This window comes from Urocitellus parryii, unplaced genomic scaffold (genome assembly GCF_045843805.1).
Source record: "Urocitellus parryii isolate mUroPar1 unplaced genomic scaffold, mUroPar1.hap1 Scaffold_40, whole genome shotgun sequence".
Taxonomy (NCBI): Eukaryota; Metazoa; Chordata; class Mammalia; order Rodentia; family Sciuridae; genus Urocitellus; species Urocitellus parryii.
The window spans coordinates 9,396,694-9,420,214 of record NW_027553586.1 but is presented as its reverse complement, the minus strand read 5'-3'; positions in this window follow the sequence as shown (position 1 = coordinate 9,420,214).

Sequence of the window (23,521 nt, the reverse complement as noted above, 5' to 3'; positions counted from 1 at the left end):
TGATTGAATTTGATCATGAGGGAAATCTCCTTTGGCTAGAAAGAAAGTAATCACACATTCAGAGGGGAAATTTACATATTTTACATATTTATTTTTTTAAATGGTACATCCCAAAATAATACAAAAGATGACAAGAGAAGATATATTATTCATATAGGTTATAAACAGACCCACAAATATAAATAATTTCCTGCAATATTTTTTATGTTATGAAAGCACTACTGATTAAATAATGTAGAGTTAAAATTTTCCAAGAATAGGAGCTATTTTTATGACAAATATTGTATTCATTTTAATTATATTAATTTAATTCAAAAATGAAACCTTCTTGAGAAACATATTTATGCCCCAAAATGTCATTTAATATTATTCTATAGAAGACACAGAGACAAGTCCACAACTATATCTCATGCTCAACAAAGGCTCCAAAAACATACATTGGGGGAAAGGTAGCCTCTTTAATGAATGGTACTGGAAAAACTGGAAATCTATATGTAGTGGAATGAAATTTAATCCCTATCCCTCACCCTGTACAACATTCAGGCCAAAAGTGGATCAAGGACTTAGTTATTTAGACCAGAAATCTTGCACATACTAGAAGAAATGTTAAGCCTGACACTCCTAACATATCCACTCAGGAACTGACTTCCTTAATAAGACCCTTAAAGCACAAGAAGTAAAATAAATAATCAATAAATGGGATGGCATTACACTAAAAAATGTCTTCATAGTAAAAGAAACAATCAAAAGAGTAAAGAAAAAGCCTACAGAATAGAAGAAAATCTTTGCCGACTCACCTCAGATACAACATTAATTTTCAGAGTACATAAAGAACTCAAAAAACTTAACACCAATAAATAAATAAACAAATAAACAAGTAAATAAATAAATAGAAAGATACCAAATGACCCAATTAATAAATGTGCAAAGGTACTGAAAAGACACTTCACAGAAGAAATACAAATGATCAACAAATATATGAAAAAAAGTTCAGCATCTTTAGCAATTAGAGGAATGCAAACTACAATTACTCTGAGATTCCGTCTCACTCTAGTCACAATGGCAGTTATCAAGGATAAAAGTAATCATAAGTATTGGTTAGGATGTGGAGCAAAAAGGTACACTCATACATTGCAGGGGTTGGGAAACTGAAAATTGGTATAACCTCTCTGGAACACAGTATGGAGATTCCTCAGAAAACCTGGAATGAAGCCATCATTTGTTGCAGTTGTCCTGAGTATCTAAGCAAAGGATTTTAAATCAGGATACTATGTGATGCAGCCACATCAATCAATGTTTTTAGCAGCTCATAATATGTAAGCTATAGAACCAACCTAGGTACACTTCAACAGATGAATGAATAAAGAAAATGTGTTGCATATATGCAGTGAAGTAATACTCATCCATAAAAATATTGATTTTATCACTTTTGCCAACAAATGGATGAATATGGAGATTATCATGCTCAGTGAAGTAAGCCAGTCTCCAAAATCCAAAGTTTGAATGTTTTCTCTGATATGTGGAAGCAAATCCACAACACGTGGAGGAGGTGAGGGGAAGAATAGACGTGCAGTAGATTAGATGATGGGGAATGGAGGGAAGAGACAGGGATTGGAAAAGGAGAGAGAGTGGAATGAATCTAACATAATTTTCCCATGTACATATATAAAAACAACAGTGAATCCCATCACATGTATATTCATAAAAATGGGACTCTAAATAGAATATGATATATTCCATACTTTTATAATTACATCACAATTGATTCTGCTGTCATGTATATTAAAAGGAATAAATAAATTTTAAAAATATATTGGATGATTGACCCTAATAAATAAATATCATTCTATTATTTCAAATAAAACCATTAGATGTGAATGACTACCAGAATGTCTAAAATAAAGAACTTATAGAAAATTAGTTTAGAGGGTGAGATGATTTTTAAATTATAATACATTTTAAATTATATATACATATATACTTTTTTATAACATACTGAAAAAAAAAAACACCACCAGATTCTTTGGAAAATTCTTTCATCTTGTGAACCAATATACTAAACAAGATATGTGATTTACATTACTGGTATTATCAACTTAAAGTTAGAGTCTTTTAAAAATTTAGACAAGTAATATTTTATTTTTTAAATTTTATTTTGTAAATTATATTTTTACAAGCATAATGAATTTAGTAGAGATCTAAAATATGAAAAATATTTTACAAGTTGCTGAGGCTAGCTTTGAACTAGTAGCCTCTGAAGCTGGTGGGATTATAGGTGTTCGCCACCATGTCATAGGATACATTCTTATACACTGTCACATATATCCTAATATATAATTTTCAGTTTTTCTCTTAAGTTGTCTTTCAGTTTTGGAAAGGGAAAAAACTATAAATGTTAAATATAGTTATATATATATATATATATATATATATATAGTTAAAAAAGTATATATGTTAAAAAAGAAATATTGTCTGTTTCACTTGAAAAAAAAAGCAATAAGGAATCTAGTGGATAAAATGTTCATATTGCAAGTTGCTTTTTACACAATTAAAAGACCTTTCAAGCCTACAATTGTGTTTGAAAAATCTCTAAAAGAAATAGATAAAAATATTTTGTATTTTAATTTAATTATCTGCCATTGCATATTTTTGCTAAATCAATCTCTTTATGAATATATTTATCTACACTTCTGTTATTTTCTTTGTAAATAGGATGGAGGCTAAACATTTCATATTATTTAAGGAGCTGAGCAGAAATTGTGAATGCTGCTAGAATTAGAGATGATGGGAACTGTGAGTACAACTGCCTTTATATTTTACTCCTACAAAAATAAATTGTGAGTCAGACCACTAGAGAGTCCACAATGGGATGAAAAGAGTATCTGAGTTGAAACCTACTTCACATTCACCAGGCAAGGCTGAGTCACCACCACCCAGGCAAAGACTCAGTGGTACTTGATATTTGTTGTTCTATAATTAGCACAATGGAAAGAAGACCTCGCATCAGAAAAACTGAGCAGCTTCCATTTACTTCACATCTGAATGTGAAATTTGCTCCCTCTATCATCATCATGTGTATGATAGCACTATTAGCATAACAGGAAATTCCATCTTCTGTCTAAACTTTAAAATCAATCCTAAAAGAAAAATGTCATGGTAACCACATAAGAAAAATAATTTTGCAACTACCATAAAACCAATAAAGATTTCACATGATTTAACATAGCTTACTTTAAGAAAATGCAAGTCCTTTAAAGATTTTGTAAATATTGTATTTCTATGACAAATTTGACTTGACATTTTCCTGAATCTTAGAAAAAAAATCAAGTATTAGAAAAGAGACTCTGGGTGTGATTTATTTTGTGATAAAATTCATATAAGATTCAGAGTTCATGATAATTAAAAATATGAATGTTTTTAAAAAACCTAGACAATTTTCAAAATACATTTAAAATAAAGATAAATGGAATTTCTTGTGTGTTTGCTTTGCATATCTTCTTTATTTTCTATATTGCAATCAAAACAAAATATGAATTATAAAGTTTGGAGCATAAAGTAGTGTTTTGAATGTAATAGACTCACAAACCTTTAAGAAGTGATATAAAACAATTGGCTGCATTAAAGGAATAGTCATTATCCATTGCCAAAAAAATAATTTTTACCTCTACTTTAGCTCTAGGGTAAATTTCAGGTCTGGTGAAATCCAGTGCTTCAAAGAAATAAAAATTACTGAAATTACAATTCAAAAACAGGGGGCAATTATCATTAGAGAAGAAATAATTATAATGTAAGTAAAATATATTTATCAAATTCTTACCAATTGGTCATACCTTATAATTTATGCAGTGCTTCATTTGGAATTATATTTTAAGCATGTTATAGGATTATGAATTTTACTTATACATTGCAAAGAAAGAATTTTTATAAAACTATCTTTTATAACTTCATAAATTATAATAAATGCTTGATAATCACTCTTCAGATTCCTGTTGCAAACCATACTATCTCAATCAATATTAGCACAGACACCCGTATACATGTAATTTTTTAAAAAAATATGATTGGGGATGGAGATCTGAAGAGCTGTGTAAGCAACCTAGATTCCCTTCAGTAGATGAATGGATAAAGAAAGTGTGGAATATATACACAATGGAATATTATGCAGCTTAAAAGATAATAAAATTATGGCACTTGCAAGTAAATGGATGGAGATGGAGAATATCATGCTAAACGAAGTAAGCCAATCCCAAAAAACCCAAGGCCAACATGTTCTTTCTGATATTTTAACGGAGGTGTGAATGAATTTAGTGAACATCTGGGTAACTTTAAAGAAAAAATTCCAGGTAGAAGAACAGCAAAGGCCCAGAGGCAGGAATCTGCTTGGTAGTCATCAGAGTAAGGGAGGAGGTCAGAGTGACTGAAGTTGAACACCTGAGATGAAATTAAGTAAAAAGAAAAAAAAAGACATATGGTAATCCGATTTTAGGTCATCTGGGGCTTTATAATCATAGCAAGGACTCTGAGTTTTATTTTAAAGTGATGGAATGTTTTTAAAGGATTTAAAACATGGAAAAGGTAGGAAGATATGAATCACATAAAGTATCACAATATTATAATCTCCAAATGTGTAAGGTGGAAAGTAGGAGAGCAGCAAGAAAGCTATTTCCATGGTGACTTTAACTAGAGTTAAATGTCTTTCAGTACCTTTGCCCATTTATTAATGTAAATGAACACTATGGAATGCCCCTTAGTTAGTGCAAAGCTGATGAAGCTCAGCCCAGGAGACAAGAGTGAAGTCAGGTTTACTATTTGCACCATGTATCTCCCAAAGCAGTTTCTCTCCAAGCCCAGACAGCAAAGGGGGATATTTATACTTAACCCATACAGAAATACTGGAGAGTTGGACCCTTTCCTGAGAAGTTTCAGATGGAGATCACACTTCTTCATGAATTGCATGTTCAAAAATTGGTAGACAGGAATGCCTTTGGGTGGAGAATTCAGTATTATAGCGAGCGACATTGACTCTAGGTCACCTAAGAGAGGGTCAGGATGACTCTGAAAGTTTGGCTGTTTTTTTTTTTCTTCTGTTTTTGGTGGTGCTGGGGATTGGACCCAGAGCCTTGTATGTGTAGAGGGAAAGAGGGAAGCACTCTACCAACTGAACTATACCTCAGCCTTTATCTGGTTTCGTTTAAGTTTTTTTTTTTTTTTTTTTTTTTAGTACTTTATCTGAAACAAGAACAGAGAACTTTGAAGGAACATTAGGAACCATTTAAAGGGACAGCAGCTTTCCCCTAAAGTGCCCCTAAAAGTACCAGTCTAGAGGGTGATTGTAGTAGTGAAGAAAGTAGCAAGTGGTCAGAGTTAAAATGTACTCATGCATTTGAATGGTATAACCAATATCTTTTACTGGTACTATGCATGACAGCAATTGAAGAATAAATCATCCTAATGAAGACATGGCATCTAATTTATGATTTGATTGATTTTGATCCCAGGTATTTAAAAAAAATCTCTAGATAGAATTCTTGGACTAGAATGTTCATATATTAAAGGAGCTCAGAGATAAACACTTGCCTGAGGGGAAATGGAACACAAGATTTCATGGTATATAATACAATCATGATCAATAGAATGATGAACAGAAGAGGAATAGGTATAATTATAGCATTGGTTGGGGTCCGGGTATTATGAAAGCAAGTGCATATGATAGTTGTTACATAAAAATAGTATTTTTAATGTTGAGTCACCTGAAGTTTTAAAAAGTTGCTAAAACATGTACCCAAGGGGGAGAGGAAGTTAAAAGAGATTGATGTACAATTAATAACAAAGGAGGCCATCTTCCCCTGCAACAGCTATGAATATCAGAGTGAATCAGAAAGTAAGAGATGTAGAGTTAGGTAGCCAAGTAAATGTTCTATGCTCCACATGTCTCATGTTAAGCTAAAGACACTGGTAGGGAAAAAATAGGATTTTGAAATTTAGGAAGTGGAAATTTAGGCAAATATAGATAACAGCAAGAATTTCAAGTTCCATATTTTCCTAATCCTCCTTTGCCACTGAAGAAAAATTGCCTAGATTCTTCTGTGCATGAAGGTATTTGTATCTTCACCTGAAGAATTTTCTTGTTGAAAACTGAAGCTGACTTTCCTCACCACTGATTGTTGCCAGCCTTCAACAGATTGACCCAGCACAGCCTAGCATGAGAGATGAATGTCTATCGCCATCATTATGAGGTGACAGCCATGGGGGAAAGATAAAATCTATTGCACTCACTTCTGCAGGGGCCCAAGGCACACAGGAGGGAAGTATAACTCGCATGATGAAGCAAGGTGGACAAAACATAAGACTGGCCACAGTCCTTGCCACATGTATGGTTTCCAGGATTTAGATTTAATGAGTTGTGAAGAGAAGTCACTCAGTCTAAGAAGTCACTACTAAGCCTGTTAGTAAATTCAGGCTTAGATTCAATATGACCTATAGTTAATGAGATTAGATTTGGAACCTTCTTGGCATTACTGTAGAAGAGTCCCAAGATTGAGGGAATTATTCTATCCTTGCCCCACCCCCAGTTGGTGGAGGCACTATGTACAGAGCTATTTTTAGTATGCAGGAAAACTAGAGAGGTTATTTCATTATCCTGCTAGAATTAATAAAGGAGCTCTTACTATCACTCGGGCCACAGGGGTATGTGTTTACATGAAATACGAATTATATATAATGAGATGAGAAACCACAAATGAAGACTTGTTATTTAAAAGGAGGTTGCTGTAAAGCAAGCTAGACAAGCTAATAATGAGAGGTGTGGCAATGAATTATTTGATATCAGAAAATATGACTGCATTGGAATATAACATCACTGCCCCAGTTGTCTTCTAAAGCCCTGGTTTCTCTTTTCTTCCCAACCTCCTCTCAGTCCTGATTTTCATAAACTACTTGGATTATGAACTTTAATATTCTATTTTTTCATTGTGATTTAAATTTTGTTTTTAAATACTATATCTAAAATCCAATCTTAAATGGGGATAACAGTAGTCTTTACCATATAACATATGCTTGTGAAGATTAAAAACTTTATAGCAACAAAGCACTTAGAATAGTATACTCAATGAATCTTAATTCTTACTAAAACTAATAAGATTATTTCTGTTACAAAAACTGCAATATCAACTTGATCAGTCCTTTAATGCTCACCTGAATATGTCATTTAACCATTTTTCCACACTTATATTTATGTTGTACTCTATATTTCTTCAAATACATCCTATTCTCAACTGTTTTATTTTCATGTTCGAGTTTCTAAATCCAAATAAATTAGCTTTAATTCAACTAATTAGTGCTTATTTTTATATTAATCATTTGTCATTCCGTTATCCTTTTTATTGCAAAAGTTATTTGTGTACTTATGCTATTAACTGTTATAGAAAACCTCAATTGGACAGTAAAAATCAGAGTTAACTCAGGAACTATTGCAATAGAAGGAAAGAGATCTCATTTTATAACTGAACAGAGATGGACACAAAATGAACCAGTCAATGAGCAGGGAGGGGCAAGTGGAAGGAATATTAATAAACAGCAATATATGACATAAGGGAACATTCAGGTTACACAGACCAGGATGATAAGGTATCACTGGTGGGATGGCAGGAGATGAGATGAGCAGATAATGAAGATGACCAGATATCATGGGCAAGGTATTTTTTTCTCATTGCTAATTGGCTAAGCAGGATGTAGGTATGAAAAGGACAGAATATCAGAGGGCCTAGAGGAATTTTAGGAGCCTGACTAGAATTTGGTCAAGGACAACATCTTGTCATATGTGTGGTTGAAAATCCATCTTGAAAAATTTCCTTTTTTCAGCATGTTGCATGTACTTAAAAAAATTGTACTTAAACAAATTACATTATACTTAGAGACAAATTACTTGTATGATCAAAGCAAATATCTAGCAATGACCCTCAACATGTACTGTACCCTCATCTATATCACCAACCCAGTGAGGAAAGGAACACACAGAGGAGAGGAAAATGTGGTCAATGAAACAATACATGGCATGTAGGAGGCAGGAATTTTGAAACTAACAATAATCAAACTTGAAAAGGAAGAACAACATTTGAGGATATTTAGTGCCAAATGTCAGAACTCATAAATCCACAGCAATTTACAGAGCACAGAAGCATAGACTAATATTCTAGAGAAACAGGGAAACAAAGAAAAAAACCACATATACACCCCAATAACAGATCCACATCTATTTAATCAAGTGATTAATCACAAGACTACCACTGCAAGGTAGTGAGTGAAGGAAAACATGATCTTTCCAATGTGTGTTGCTAGATGTACAAATATGGATAGATAGATACAAGGGTATTAAAAAAGTAACCTTGGTCAATTATCTGTGGATCATGAACATATATGAAAAACATAAAAAAATAAAATTTCCAGGAAAATATGATGAACTTCATGTGAAAAAATATTTTTGTAATAGAATACTGATAGTTTTCTATATTGTAACCTGATTGTTCATTGTATAGGTATACTAACTAGGTATACTAATTGCAAAATTCTTCCTCCCACCCATCCATACCTATTTATATATCTCTATACCTTTCTTTTTTTCTTTCTCTGTCTCTCTCTCTCTCTGTCTCTCTCTCTCTCTCTCTCTCTCTCTCTCTCTCTCTCTCTATATATATATATATATATATATATATATATATATATATATATATATATAATAAACTATAACACATTATTTTGAAGGATATAAGAAATGTTATATTCAAAATTCTTATCTTTATTGCATTCCAAAATAAATATACAGATCTGGAGATTACACTGCTAAGAAATAAGCCAATCCCAAAACACTAAAAGTTGAATGTTTTTGCTGATATAAGAAAACTGAACTACAATAAAGGTGGATATGGGGAAGAAGAAAAGTTCAGTAGGTTAGACAAAGGGGAATGAAAGGAGGGGGGATAAGAATAGGAAAGACAGTAGAATGAATCTAACATAATCTTCCTATGTACACATATGAAAATACCTAAGTGAATCACACCATAGTGCTCACCCACAAGAATAGGGTCCTAATTGGAATAAGATACATCCCATGCCTGTATAGTTTTATCAAAGAGGATTCTACTGTCATGTATAGCTAAGAATAACCAATTAAAAACAAACAAATAAATAAATTGACTTTAAATTTGATTTTGAATTACAAAAACACTAAAATATTGCTATCAAGAAATTGATAAAATGATTTTTGGGTAAAAAAATAAATTTCATCTTAAGATTAAAATCATGTTATTTAGAAATGTATATTGTTTCAGTATTAAAAGTCACCTTTAAAAATAATCATTTTATGTTAGAATAATTTTATTTTACAGAAAATTTTTAATAATGCAGAGTTCTGATATAACACATAACCAATTTCCTATACCATGTGCTACTATATGTTTATCACTATTAATAAACCAATAGTGATATATTATTTTTATTTTTTTAATTTTTTTATTGGTTGTTCAAAACATTACAAAGCTCATGACATATCATCATCCATACATTTGATTCAAGTGGGTTATGAACTCCCATTTTTTACCCCAAATACAAGTTGCAGAATCACATCAGTTACACATCCACATTTTTACTTAATACCATATTAATGACTGTTGTATTCTGCTACCTTTCTTATCCCCTACTATCCCCCCCTCCCCTTCCCTCTCATCTTCCCTCTCCACCCCATCTGCTGTTGTTTAATTCTCTCCCTTGTTTTTTTTTTCCTTTCCCCTCACAAACTCTTATATGTAATTTTGTGTAACAATGAGGGTCTCCTTCCATTTCCATACAGTTTCCCTTCTCTCTCCCTTTCTCTCCCCCTACTCGTCTCTGTTTAATGTTAATCTTTTCCTCATGCTCTTCTTCCCTGTTCTGATCTTAGTTGCTCTCTTTAAATCAAAGAAGACATTTGGCATTTGTTTTTTAAGGAATGGGTATCTTCACTTAGCATAATCTGCTCTAATGCCATCCATTTCCCTGAAAAATCCATAATTTTGTAGTTTTTTAGTGCTGTGTAATACTCCATTGTGTATAAATGCCAGAGTTTTTTAATCCATTCATCTATTGAAGGGCATCTAGGTTGATTCCAAAGTCTAGCTATTGTGAATTGTGCTGCTATGATCATTGATGTGGCAGTATCCCTATAGTATGTTCTTTTAAGGTCCTCAGGGAATAGACGAGAAGGGCGATAGCTGGGTCAAATGGTGGTTCCATTCCCAGCTTTCCCAGGAATCTCCATACTGCTTTCCAAATTGGCCGCACCAATTTGCAGTCCCACCAGCAATGTACAAGTGTACCCTTTTCCCCACATCCTCGCCAGCACTTATTGCTGCTTGACTTCATAATGGCTGCCAATCTTACTGGAGTGGGATGGTATCTTCGGGTGGTTTTGATTTGCATTTCTCTGACTGCTAGAGATGGTGAGCATTTTTTCATATACTTATTGATTGATTGTATGTCCTCCTCTGAGAAGTGTCTGTTCAGGTCCTTGGCCCATTTGTTGATTGGGTTGTTTGTTATCTTATTGTTTAATTTTTTGAGTTCTTTGTATATTCTGGATATTAGGGCTCTATCTGAAGTGTGAGGAGTAAAAATTTGTTCCCAGGATGTAGGTTCCCTATTTACCTCTCTTATTGTTTCTCTTACTGAGAAAAAAAAAAAACTTTTTAGTTTAAGTAAGTCCCATTTGTTTATTCTTGTATTTAACTCTTGGGCTATGGGCGTCCTATTAAGGAATTTGGAGCCCGACCCCACAATATGTAGATCGGAGCCAACTTTTTCTTCTATCAGGTGCAGAGTCTCTGATTTGATATCTAGCTCCTTTTGAATTAACTTTTGTGCATGGCGAGAGAAAGGGGTTCAGCTTCATTTTGTTGCATATGGATTTCCAGTTTTCCCAGCACCATTTGTTGAAGATGCTATCATTTCTCCATTGCATGCTTTTAGTGCCTTTATCAAATATAAGAAAGTTGTAATTTTGTGGATTGGTCTCTGTGTCCTCTATTCTGTACCATTGGTCCACCTGCCTGTTTTGGTACCAGTACCATGCTGTTTTTGTTACTATTGCTCTGTGCTACAGTTTGAAATCTGGTATCGCTATACCTCCTGATTCACACTTCCTGCTTAGAATTGCTTTTGCTATTCTGGGTCTTTTGTTTTTCTATATGAATTTCATGATAGCTTTATCTATTTCTACAAGAAATGCCTTTGGGATTTTGATTGGCATTGTGTTGAACCTGTAGAGAACTTTGGGTAATATCGCCATTTTGATGATGTTGGTTCTGCCTATCCATCAACAGAGTACATTTTTTCATCTTCTAATATCTTCTTCTATCTCTCTCTTTAGGGTTCTGTAGTTTTCATTGTATAAATCTTTCACCTCTTTTGTTAGGTTGATTCCCAAGTATTTTATTTTTTTTGAGGATATTGTGAATGGGGTGGTTTTCCTCATTTCCATTTCAGAAGTTTTGTTGCTGATATACAGGAATGCCTTTGATTTATGCATGTTGATTTTATATCCTGCCACTTTGCTGAATTCATTTATTAGTTCTAGTAGTTTCTTTGTAGACCCTTTTGGGTCTTCTAGGTATAGGATCATATTGTCTGCAAATAGTGATATTTTAAGTTCTTCTTTTCCTATTTTTATGCCTTTAATTTCTTTTGTCTGTCTAATTGCTCTGGCTAGTATTTCAAGGACTATATTAAATAGAAGTGGTGAGAGAGGGCATCCCTGTCTTGTTCCAGATTTTAGCGGGAATGCCTTCAGTTTAATGATGCTAGCCTGAGGCTTAGCATATATAGCTTTTACAATGTTGAGGTAAGTTCCTGTTATCCCCAGTTTTTCTAGTGTTTTGAACATAAAAGGATGCTGTACTTTGTCGAATGCTTTTTCTGCATCTATCGAGGCGATCATATGGTTCTTATTTTTAAGTCTATTGATGTGGTGAATAATATTTATTGATTTCTGTATATTGAACCATCCTTGCATCCCAGGGATGAATCCTACTTGATTATGGTGCACAATTTTTCTGATATGCTTTTGTATTCGATTCGCCAGGATTTTATTGAGAATTTTTGCATCTATGTTCATTAGAGATATTGGTCTGTAGTTTTCTTCCTTTGAAGTGTCTTTGTCTGGTTTTGGGATTAGGGTGATGTTGGCCTCATAGAATGAATTTGGAAGAGCTCCTTCTTTTTCTATTTCTTGAAATAGCTTGAAAAGTATTGGTATTAATTCTTCTTTGAAGGTTTTGTAAAACTCCGCTGTATACCCATCCGGTCCAGGGCGTTTCTTGGTTGGTAGTCTTTTGATGGCTTCTTCTATTTCTTCCTTTGTTATTGGTCTGTTTAAATTGTGTGTATCCTCCTGACTCAATCTGGGCAGCTCATATGACTTAAGAAATTTATCGATGTCTTCACTGTCTTCTATTTTATTAGAATATAGGGTTTCAAAATACTTTCTAATTATCTTCTGTATTTCTGTAGTGTCTGTTGTGATATTGCCTTTTTCATCCCGTATATTAGTAATTTGAGTTTTCTCTCTTCTTCTCTTCTTTAGCATGGCTAAGGGTCTGTCTATCTTATTTATTTTTTCAAAGAACCAACTTTTAGTTTTGTCAATTTTTTCAATGTTTTTTTTTTGTTTCAATTTCGTTGATTTCCACTCTGATTTTAATTATTTCTTGTCTTCTGCTATATTTGCTGTTGTTTTGCTCTTCCTTTTCTAGGGTTTTGAGATGTAGTGTGAGTTCGTTTATTTGTTGTTTTTTTATTTTTATCTAACATACTTTATGCAGCTATTCATAGATTTTTACCTAATATACATGAATACAATTTGTGTTAGTTAGCTTTTTGTCACAGTGATCAAACCAGCTGAAAAAAGCAACTTTAAAAGCGGGAAATTTTATTTTGTGCTCACAGTTCCAGAGTTTCTGTCCCTGGTTGGCTGGTTCCATTGCTCTGAATTTGAGTGAGACAGAACATCATGGTAGAAGGGAGTGAGGAGTAAAGCTACTCACCTTGTCATAGCTGGGAAGAAGACAGAAAGGAAGGGGTCAGGGACAGACATAATCCAAGGGCACACCTCCACTGACCTCCATTCCCCACCTGCTCACTGTTACCACAAAATATTATATTCCACTAATCAATTCATGAAATGAATTAATCCACCACTGAGATTACAGCTCTCATAATACAAACCTTTCACTTTTGAACATTCCTGCATTCTGCAGTACAGGAGCTCCTTGGAGCTCACAGTCATTGCATGATGATAGAATTATTATAAATGTTTTCTTAGAAAAATAAGGTCAAATTTCACATTGGCACATCATCCATTCTCCTTTTACTTGTTCTTTTAAATTGTCTATACTCCATTGAACAAAATTTTAACTTTTAAAAATTAGAATATGCTAATACTATCAAAAAAATTTATGACATTTGATTTATTTGTTCTTTTTAGATATACACGCCAGTAGAGTGTATTTTGGCATATTATACATACATGGAATATAACTTATTCTAATTAGGATCCCATTCTTGTGGTTGTACATGAAGCCGAGTTACCCTGATCATGTATTCAAATACAAGAATAGGAAAGTTAGATCCAATTAATTCTACTGTCCTTCCTATTCTCTTTCTCCTTCCTTCCTTCATTCCCCTTTATCTAATCCAGTGGACTTCTGATTTTTAATTCCTGTTCATTTTAGTCTCATGGGGAATTGACCTAATCTTGTTATGTATATACATGAATATACCACAGTGAATTTTGCCTTTTTTATGTATATAACACACCAATTTAAAGCAAAAAATATAAATAAAAAAAAACAAGGAAGACTAGGGCAGCAGAAGAAGGGAAACAGAAGGGAAGAGAGCAAGGAAAGAGAAGTACTGGGAACTGAAATGGAGCAAATTATATTCCATGTGTATGATTATGTCAAAATGAACTTTAATATTGTGTGTAACTATGATGCACTTATAAAAATATTTGATAATAAAATAAATATTAAAAACCAACAAAAAATACAAAAATTGAAATTAAATTTTTGGGGGTAGGACTGTCATTTTAAGAAGTTATGGCAATTTTGTTCTCTTTCATATGTTAATAATTGCATTCATGGAAGTTTTTTTTTTTTGATTTGCAAATTTCAAGTCAAGTTGACTAAATAATGTTTGCTTTGTAACTACAAGTATTGTGTCATTGCAACCTTTCAGTTTATTCTAACTGCAAATGTAATTACTGAACATATATTTAATACACTATTCAGATCTTACAAATTATTATTCCTAAAATTTGAAATGCTTGTTGAACTAGGGATTACTTCTAGCTAGAAAAGAAATTGAGGTGTTTTTTTTTTTTTTTGTTTTGTTTTGTTTTGTTTTTAACCTGAATTATTTTATCTAGTAAATGCTTAAAACATTTTTTTTAGTTCATACTTGAACATTTTAAGACTAGTGAAATAGAATTAGGCCAATGTTTATTTTATAGTATTACTTTGAGAATACAAAAGTCTGACTTACATGATTTGAGCTAACCACCATATTTTTTTAAAAGAGAGAGAGAGAGAGAGAGAGAGAGAGAGAGAGAGAGAGAGAGAGAATTTTAAATTTTTGTTTGTTTGTTTTGTTTTAGTTTTCGGCGGACACAACATCTTTGTTTGTATGTGGTGCTGAGGATGGAACCCAGGCCCACGCATGCCAGGCGAGCACACTACCGCTTGAGCCATATCCCCAGCCCCTCACCACCATATTTTTAATGTGCTTCCTTGTATTGCTCTTGCAGGCAAATAATAACCATGTCACCAAAAATGAACAAAAGACTGAATGGTAGAGTTGGAAATATATAACGTTACTCAATAGTTATTGTGTAAGCTTGAATGGAGCTCTATCATTCAGATACTACATGGGATTTAGAAAATAATTATGTATAACCTGATCGTAGCATTATGTAGCTTTCTTTCAACATAGTTTTAAGGATGATTTATATATATATATATATATATATATATATATATATATATATATATATATATATATATTAAAAGAGAGAGAGAGATAATTTTAATATTTTTTTTTTAGTTTTCGGCAAACACAACATCTTTGTTTGTATGTGGTGCTGAGGATTAAACCCAGGCCCCATGCATGCCAGGCGAGTGCGCTACTGCTTGAGCCACATCCCCAGCCCAAATTATGTATTTTCCAAATCTATAATCTGCCCATGTTACTATTGTGGTTTTGTGGTAACAGATTAATCAAGACAATATTATATATAAAAATAGGTTCATTTCTTGCTTTTTTTAAGTAGCTTCTTTGGGAAGCTACTCTAACTAGCGCATATGGCCTGTTAGCCTGCTTTGACTTAGGAAAACAACGGAATGATAGTGATAGTGATAGTCTTAGTTTGGCTGTGATGTGTTACTTTTACTAACAGACATGTTTCATACTTACATTTTTTATGGGCTCACATTATAGTTTTAACTTTTTTAAAATTTATGTATTTTTTAATTTATATATGACAGCAGAATGCATTACAATTCTTACTACACATATAGAGCACAATTTTTCATCTCTCTGGTTGTATACATAGTATATTCACACCAATTTGTACTTTGGATAGTAATGATCATCACATTCCACCATAATTAATTACTCCATGCCTGCTGGTTTCCCTATCTAGAGTTACTCTATTCCTCCCATGCTCCCACTCCCTATCCCATTATGAATCCGCCTCCTTACATCAGAGAAAACATTCGGCATTTGGTTTCTTGTGATTGGCTAACTTCACTTAGCATTATCTTCTCTAACTCCATCCATTTACCTGCAAATGCCATGATTTTATTCTCTTTTATTGCTGAGTAATATTCCATTGTGTATATGTAACACATTTTCTTTATCCATTCATTTACTGAAGGGCATCTAAGTTGGTTCCACAGTTTAGCCATCGTGAATTGTGCTCCTATAAACATTGATGTGGCTGTGTCCCTATAGTATGCTGTTTTTAAGGCCTTTGGGTATAGACCAAGGAGATTGATAGCTGGTTCAAATGGTGGTTCCATTTCAAGTTTTCTAAGGAATCTCCATAGTACTTTCCATATTGGCTGCAACAATTTGCAGTGAGTGTGCCTTTTTCCCCATGTCTTGACAAAACTTATTGTTGTTTTTATTCTTAATAGCTGCCATTCTGACTGGAGTGAGATGAAATCTTAGAGTAGTTTTGATTTGCATTTCTCTAATTGCTAGAGATGTTGAACATTTTTTCATTTATTTGTTGATTGATTGTATATCATATTCCGAGAAGTGTCTCTTCAGGTTCTTGGCCCATTTAATTGTTTCTTTGTGTGTGTGTGTGTGTGTGTGTGTGTGTTGTGTTTTTTATACCCTAGAGATTATTGCTGTATCTAATGTGAGAGTGGTAAAAATTTTCTCCCAAGATGTAGGCTCTCTATTCACCTCACTGATTGTTTCTTTTGCTGAGAAGAAGCTTTTAGTTTGAATCCATTACATTTATTGATTTCTTGATTTTAATTCTTACACTATAGAGAGTCTCATTTAGGAAGTTGGGGCCTAATCAGACATGATGGAGATTTAGGCCTAATTTTTCTTCTATTAGATACAGGGTCTCTGATTTAATTTCTATGTCCTTGATCCATTTTGAGTTGAGTTTTGTGCATGGTGAGAAATAGAGGTTTAATTTCATTTTGTTGCATATGAATTTCTAGTTTTCCAGCACCATTTGTTGAAGAGGCTAAAGTTTTAAAGTTTTTGCCATAAAGAAATGATAAATATTTGAGGAGATAGATATGTTTAATGTCAAATTTAAGTATTATACAATGTATATCTGTATAAAGACATTACTTGTTACCTCATTAGTATATATTGCTTTTATGCATTAATTCCAAAAAAATGAAAAAAGATAAGATGAAGAAAGTAGCATTAACTGTGATAATTTGCCTGTGGATTCTTGAACAATACTTCACCTCTCTATTTTAGTCAATTTGGACTGCTATAACAAAATCCCATAGACTGGATGGCTTAAAAATAACAGAAATTTATTTATCTCATAGTTGTGATGCTAGAAAATCCAAGATCAATGTACCAGCAGATTAAGTATATGGTGACTTCATAGATAGCTGTCTTTTCACTCTAAAGGTGACATAATAAAAAAAGAAAAAAAAAATCACAAGAACGGAAATCATTTATAAGTGCCCTAACCCAACATTGAAAGCTAATTCTTCATGACCTGATGAAGACCATGACCTCAAAAACCATCTCTTAATCCCATTACTTTGAGGGTTAGGACCTCAACTATGAAATTTTAAGAAGACAGAATGAATCAGACTATATGCTATCTTCAGAAGAATTATTGCATTTACGATAATATGTAACTAAAGTAATTTTTTACAAGTAATTGAGATTAACCATAGCAATATGTGTAGAAATAACAACATTTTTAAATTATTAGATCTAAAGTTATTATTTCTATAATTCTCTTAAACAGTGAGCATGCTGTTACCAATGCTCAAAATCAAGTGAAGGCAAGGCCTGAGAAGTATGAAAACAATTGAAGATGGATAGATAGTTTGCATGCCCATCCATTCATAAAATAGCTAGTTATTCTGTGCCAGGTATTCTCAAAACCACAAGGGTTTTTTGTGAATAAAATAAATAAAATTTATGCCTCCAATAAGCTTAAAGCTCTAAAGTGGGAAGATGGAGTAATATCATACAAATGTTTAGTTATTTTATTGAAAGCACTAAGGCAACATGTGGTAAGATCTATTTAGGTTGTATAAGCTAAGGATCTCTTTGATTTGATGCTTTATTGGGATGTTGGTGATGGGAAAAGAAGAACAAGACATAGGACCATCTGTGGGGCTATGATTGTGAGCAGATGAAAGTAAGTACAGAATCCTAGGGGGCAAAAGATTGGTTTGTGCAAGCAAAACAGGATCCAGTTTTGAAAGAGGGAGTATAAGAGGAAAAGAACCAGGAATCAGGCACAGAGCAGATTATGTAATGTATTGTGGATCACAGTAGGAAGCTGGATTCTTTGGGAATCCACAAGAGGCTTTTGAGCAGAGGAGACATACCTTTGAACAGCTGTAGAAAAAAATATGATGGTGGAACAGTGTAAAAGATTCATCTGTAAAATGGGTCCAAGATAGTAGCCATTTTTGAAAATTGCATAAGTTTGATGAATAAATATATGTAATACCCTTGAAATACTACCTAATATTAAATGAGAACTATAAAAAATGGTTTATGCTGAGGTGTTTTAAGAATTGCAAAGGCTTGGGGCAGGTAAGTGGTACAGCACTTGCCTAGCTTGTGTAAGGCCACCAAAGCAATGTGCTATCTCTAGGGAAGTGAATAAGGAGTACTTCCATGTGTGATTATTGAACTCATTCTTTATTCAAGTACAAATCAATTGTTATATGCACAGAAAATTTTATAAACCATACCTGGAATATAACAGTTACCAAACACAGATTTGCATAGAAATGACTGATTACATGGACTTTCAGAACAGAGATCATGGTCACTTTGTAGACCAGCACCCAAAATAGCCTAGCATTAGAAAGAAGACATTCAAATGGAACAGTATTGGAAAAGGTAAGCATCTGGAGATTAGAAGATCTAAGTGAAAGATTAGGAAAAAAAATCATAAGAATGGAAATCATTTCTGCACGAATAATACATTTGACAATTAACCTTACAGAAATTACATCATAATATACTGTTTTATTCGGAAACATTGAGACTTTTGTAGTTAGGTCAATTTGTAAGCACTCTTTTTAACCAATTAAGTAAAAAAAAAAAAAGTCAATAGACTTGTAGAGAAATTGAGCTATACATATATTCTGATGAATCTTTTAAAATCTCTTGAAACATTTCTTCACAAAGCTCATAGATGAATTTCATTAATTCAACTGGAAATTTTGCACATTTGTATATCAAATATCTATGAAGTTCCTTTTAAGTTCAACTTTATAATTCAGCACTGTTCATTAATTGTTTCGATGTATGATATAAAGACAAAGCTTAATGTACAAAGTCTTAAAATATATAAAAGGAAAACTGAATCTTATTATCTATATTACCTTAAACAAAAAGGTGAACACAATGAAGAGAAAAAATATATTCACATTTCACACATATTTAAGGAGAGCATGTGTAAAGTTTTACATAATGAAAGAATTAGGACAGTGATGAAAGGGAAGCCTGGAGCTTTCTTCTAGGAAAATTATTTTTGTTCTTTCTACCTGCTGAAAGCCTCTGAGATATTACTTGTTTTCTCCCTATTTAGCAATGAGAAGGTTTTATTTTTCCATTTCTCAGTTCCTAAAGATTGATTGATGGTGGTTATATCAAAACTTCTAGCTGGTCTCCTGGCTTTTTCCCTTGTCCATCTACTGGCAGCCAGAAACCCGGAGCAGCCCAGGTAAGGGCATGTTATTACTCTGCTCAAAATGCACAGATTCCTTTGTTCACATTAAGGGTGAAAGTCAAAAGTCTCACATTGGTCTGAAGAGTGGTTATCATTCAGTCCCTCTCTCCCCTCACACCAAAGCTCTTGCTTCTCTACCCTTATGTTACTCAGCTCTTTCAAACACAGTAGAGACATAACTACTTTACAGTCATTGTTCTTCCTACACCCACTGCCTGGCCAGCTTTTCCTGTGGACAGAGTATGACTCACTGAGTACTTCCTTCAGCTCTTTAAACCAATGTCACCTCAAAGGAGGCTTTCCTAGCTCTTCAATTTCACTATAGAAAGATCCAACTGCCTTCTTCTCTCTGTGCTTCCTGCCTCCACTTTTGCCCTTGCTTTACTTTTTTTGGTATAGAATTGTGACCTTTAAATTACATATTTTGTTGATTTTATCTGTTAGTGTTGTGTTATACAAACATACACATATGGTGTCTATTCTCAAATTAGGTTTTAGAATACATGAAAATAAGATATGTGGTTTATTCTCTGAAGCTTAAAAGTTTTTAATATATGAAGTGCTTGATATCAATGTATTCCCTCCTTATAATTCATATTTTGCCACTTTGGTAACAATACTGTTTCCTATTTTTCTCTATTTATTTTTCTGCTTGAATCATAATAAAATGTTTATGATGAGAGTCTCAGGTAACTATGGCATTGAAGTTGTGTGTTAAAATGATGAGGAATCAAAGTCTCAGTAACTCTATGACCTGAAGCTGAGTCTTTTCATTTGAACCAAAGGTTAAAACATATGAGTAACAATAATATTAATTGTCATATTTTTGAAAATTATTGAAATTATTGATGAAAGGCATTTTATTTTCTTCAGTTTCTACCCCAATCTTACTATACAGATGCTATCGGTATCCCCATTTTGTATAAAAGGAAACATTGGCAAAGCAAGATAAAGCAATTCATTTAACTCCATTTGTTTAATTATAAGACAAGTTATATCCTGCCATCTGATTCCATAACCTATATTTATAAATCTATGCAACAAAATGGGACAGAAAATTTCACTTGTAAATGACAAAATCCATAGTCTAATCCATTTAGAAAAATCTGAAAAGCAGAATTGGTTTCTGGAAAATTACTTTGACCCTTCCAGAAAAGCTTTATGATGTCCTAGGTCAAAGATAGGCCAAAGTTCAGGAACCTGGAGAAAAATAATCAGCCAAAGTTTATTTAATAAGCATTGTGTTCTGATTGACTAATGGAGAGTAAACAGTTCAGTAATCATTTATGTGGCAAAGAGTGGGCATTATGGACATCTGCATCTGGCCTTCTGGTAAATGCACAAGGGAACACCTGTGAGTCTCACATAACTCATAGAGGGGAGGATGGGTATTTGTAATAAGCCATTTCTCAAGACCCCAAGAGGAGGGGTATTTTTTTGTTGTTGTTGTTATTGTTGTTGTTGTTCTCAAGTACCACAAGGCTTAGGTTCAATGGTGCCTGAGTAAAAACTGACTTGTGGACAGGAGGGAGTATTCAAATTAGAACAGTGTTCAGCCTGATAAATTATTAGTACATTGTCTTCATGAATGTGTACTTTAGATAGTGAAATGAAGCACATTGAAAAGAAACACCTTGACATATTTGGAGCTATTATGCAGAGACTAAAATCAGACTTGATACTTATTTTCTTGATGAGTAAGTGAACAAATAAAACTTGATGATGTCATCACAGGTGAGAAAAGCAATTACAGTCAGCATCTTATCAATGCTAGTAAAGACAGAGAATGTTTATTCTTTGTCCAATTAGCTTTTCAGTTTAAATGCCTCATAGATATCTCAAAAAGCTCTTTTATACACCTCCTCCCTATTTCCTCCCAAAATAAAGCTGGTTCACCTCTTTCTTCTCAGATCAGTAAAAGGGGACTACCATTAACCAATGTTTTATGTGCTAAACTAGTATTTATTATGGCTTCCGTTCTTTCCTACACCATAATCAATCTATCAACAAGTACTTTTCAGATTATCATTAAAAAATCCTCAAGTTATTTCCTTGCTTTCCCTTTTCCTGTCACCACCTGTTTCATACCATCATCTGTCACCAGCACTACCATAGTATCTAACTGGTTTTCTTGCTTCCAAATTTGTGCCATTAGACTATTTCACACACAGCACTCAGAATGATCTTTTTTAAAAGTGTAATCACATCATCTCCTGTTCTAAGCTGATTTATGAATTTTCAGTGATCTAAGATAAAATTAAACCTCTTATCATGGCCTATGAAATTTTACATGATCCCTCACTGCATCAATGTGGAACCTAGTCTTAGATTTTTACCCTTCCTCTCTGGGCTTCAGCCCCTTTGGTCTCCAAACTCTGCAAAACTCCCTGCAGGTTGAATAGACTTGCTTGATATTCTCTCTGCTTAATGAAACTTTATCTACATCTTTTATTCTTCTGTGCAATTGTTTTCCTCTTTCACAGGTTCACATATTGGTGGTTATTTCAGCATCAACTGAAAGAATATCCCATTCCTCTGTTTATTAATTATCAGTTTCTTCAGTGCATCATGTTCTCATATGCAAAATGGAACAGACAGTATCTATATCAATGGTAATTAAATGTAGCAATAACTAAATACATAGAATCTTTCTCAGCAGATGAGAAATGTGCTGAAAGATTTCTCATAGCTACTCAAAGAGTATTTCATTTATTTACAGGTATTCCAGCAGATTATCTTTATCCTGCTGTTGAATGAACTTCTGTGAATGCAAGTAGAATATCAGTATGTACTGATGAATCAGTAAATATTTATTGAATGAATTATTTGTCTAAGATAGGCAGTCTCACATCATATGTCACCTCTATATTAGTGCTTCAAGTTTTCAACAGTTCCAGATATTTTAATGTCACTCAGGTGGCAGTGTTCATCTTAAGAGAATACGGAAAAAATAAGCAAAGGGAAAGCCAACACTGTATCAAAAAGGCATAGTATCAAAAAACAATGGAAAGTCATTTGTCACCATTCAGAACATAAAAGTAATTCCATTCACCCATAAGCAACTCTGATAACCCAGAAAGTAAATATGGCAAGCCAGTAATTTTTTTGTTGCTTTGCATCGGGTATCTATTGCTTTTTGATCTAGTATCCTGCCACACTTGCAATGCTTCCTTCTCTTGTCTGCTATTATTTCTAGGTTTCGTAATTCTTAACTATGCTTTCCACTGTGTTGGCAATTTGCCCTTACATTTAAACTCTCCAAAAGAGATAAACTGATTTTACTGCACAATGTGTGTCTGTGGCAGATGATGACATCCTTAGCATATTTGTGGTTGCCTGATAGCCACAGCCAGTATTTCTTGCTAACAGAAGCTCTGCTTTATTAAGGTGACAAAGGGCAGCTCTGATAATTACATGTGGTGGTTCAGGTCAGCCATGCATGTATGATTTCTCCTGAAATTGGTTGTCAATAAGAAACTAAGGGCGTCTATTAGAGAGATTCTGGGAAAGGATGTGTTTTCTAATAAAAAGTGAGGGTATCATGAGAAGAGAACACATTGCTTCCTATTCCCTTCCATTTTGCACTACATGTTGTCTTGGGACCACATAAATGTCTGAAACTGTGACAGTCTTATTGAACTAAGATTCAAGCTAGGAATCTGAAGCCAATATACTGAGAAAGGTAGTGTGTAATGATCATGTGTCCTCAGTGCCATTCCTGGGTGACTGTACTAAGCCTGCAATCACATACAATTAAGTCAACAATTCATTTCTTTGGGGCTCTATGAATTTTAGTCATGTTTCTGCGACTTCATCTGTAGAAATCCTGACATACTACCCAAAATATAATAACCCCGAGGGACTGATTTCTCCAAATGGAACACCAAAGACAACACAGAATGCCTTTAATTTCTGGGGGAAATGTCTAGACTGACATGTTGTATCCATGACAGCAGAGTCCCACAGTTCAAAATATGGCCAGTTGTGTAAAATGGACTGTCCAAATCCTCTATATTCAGAAGCAAC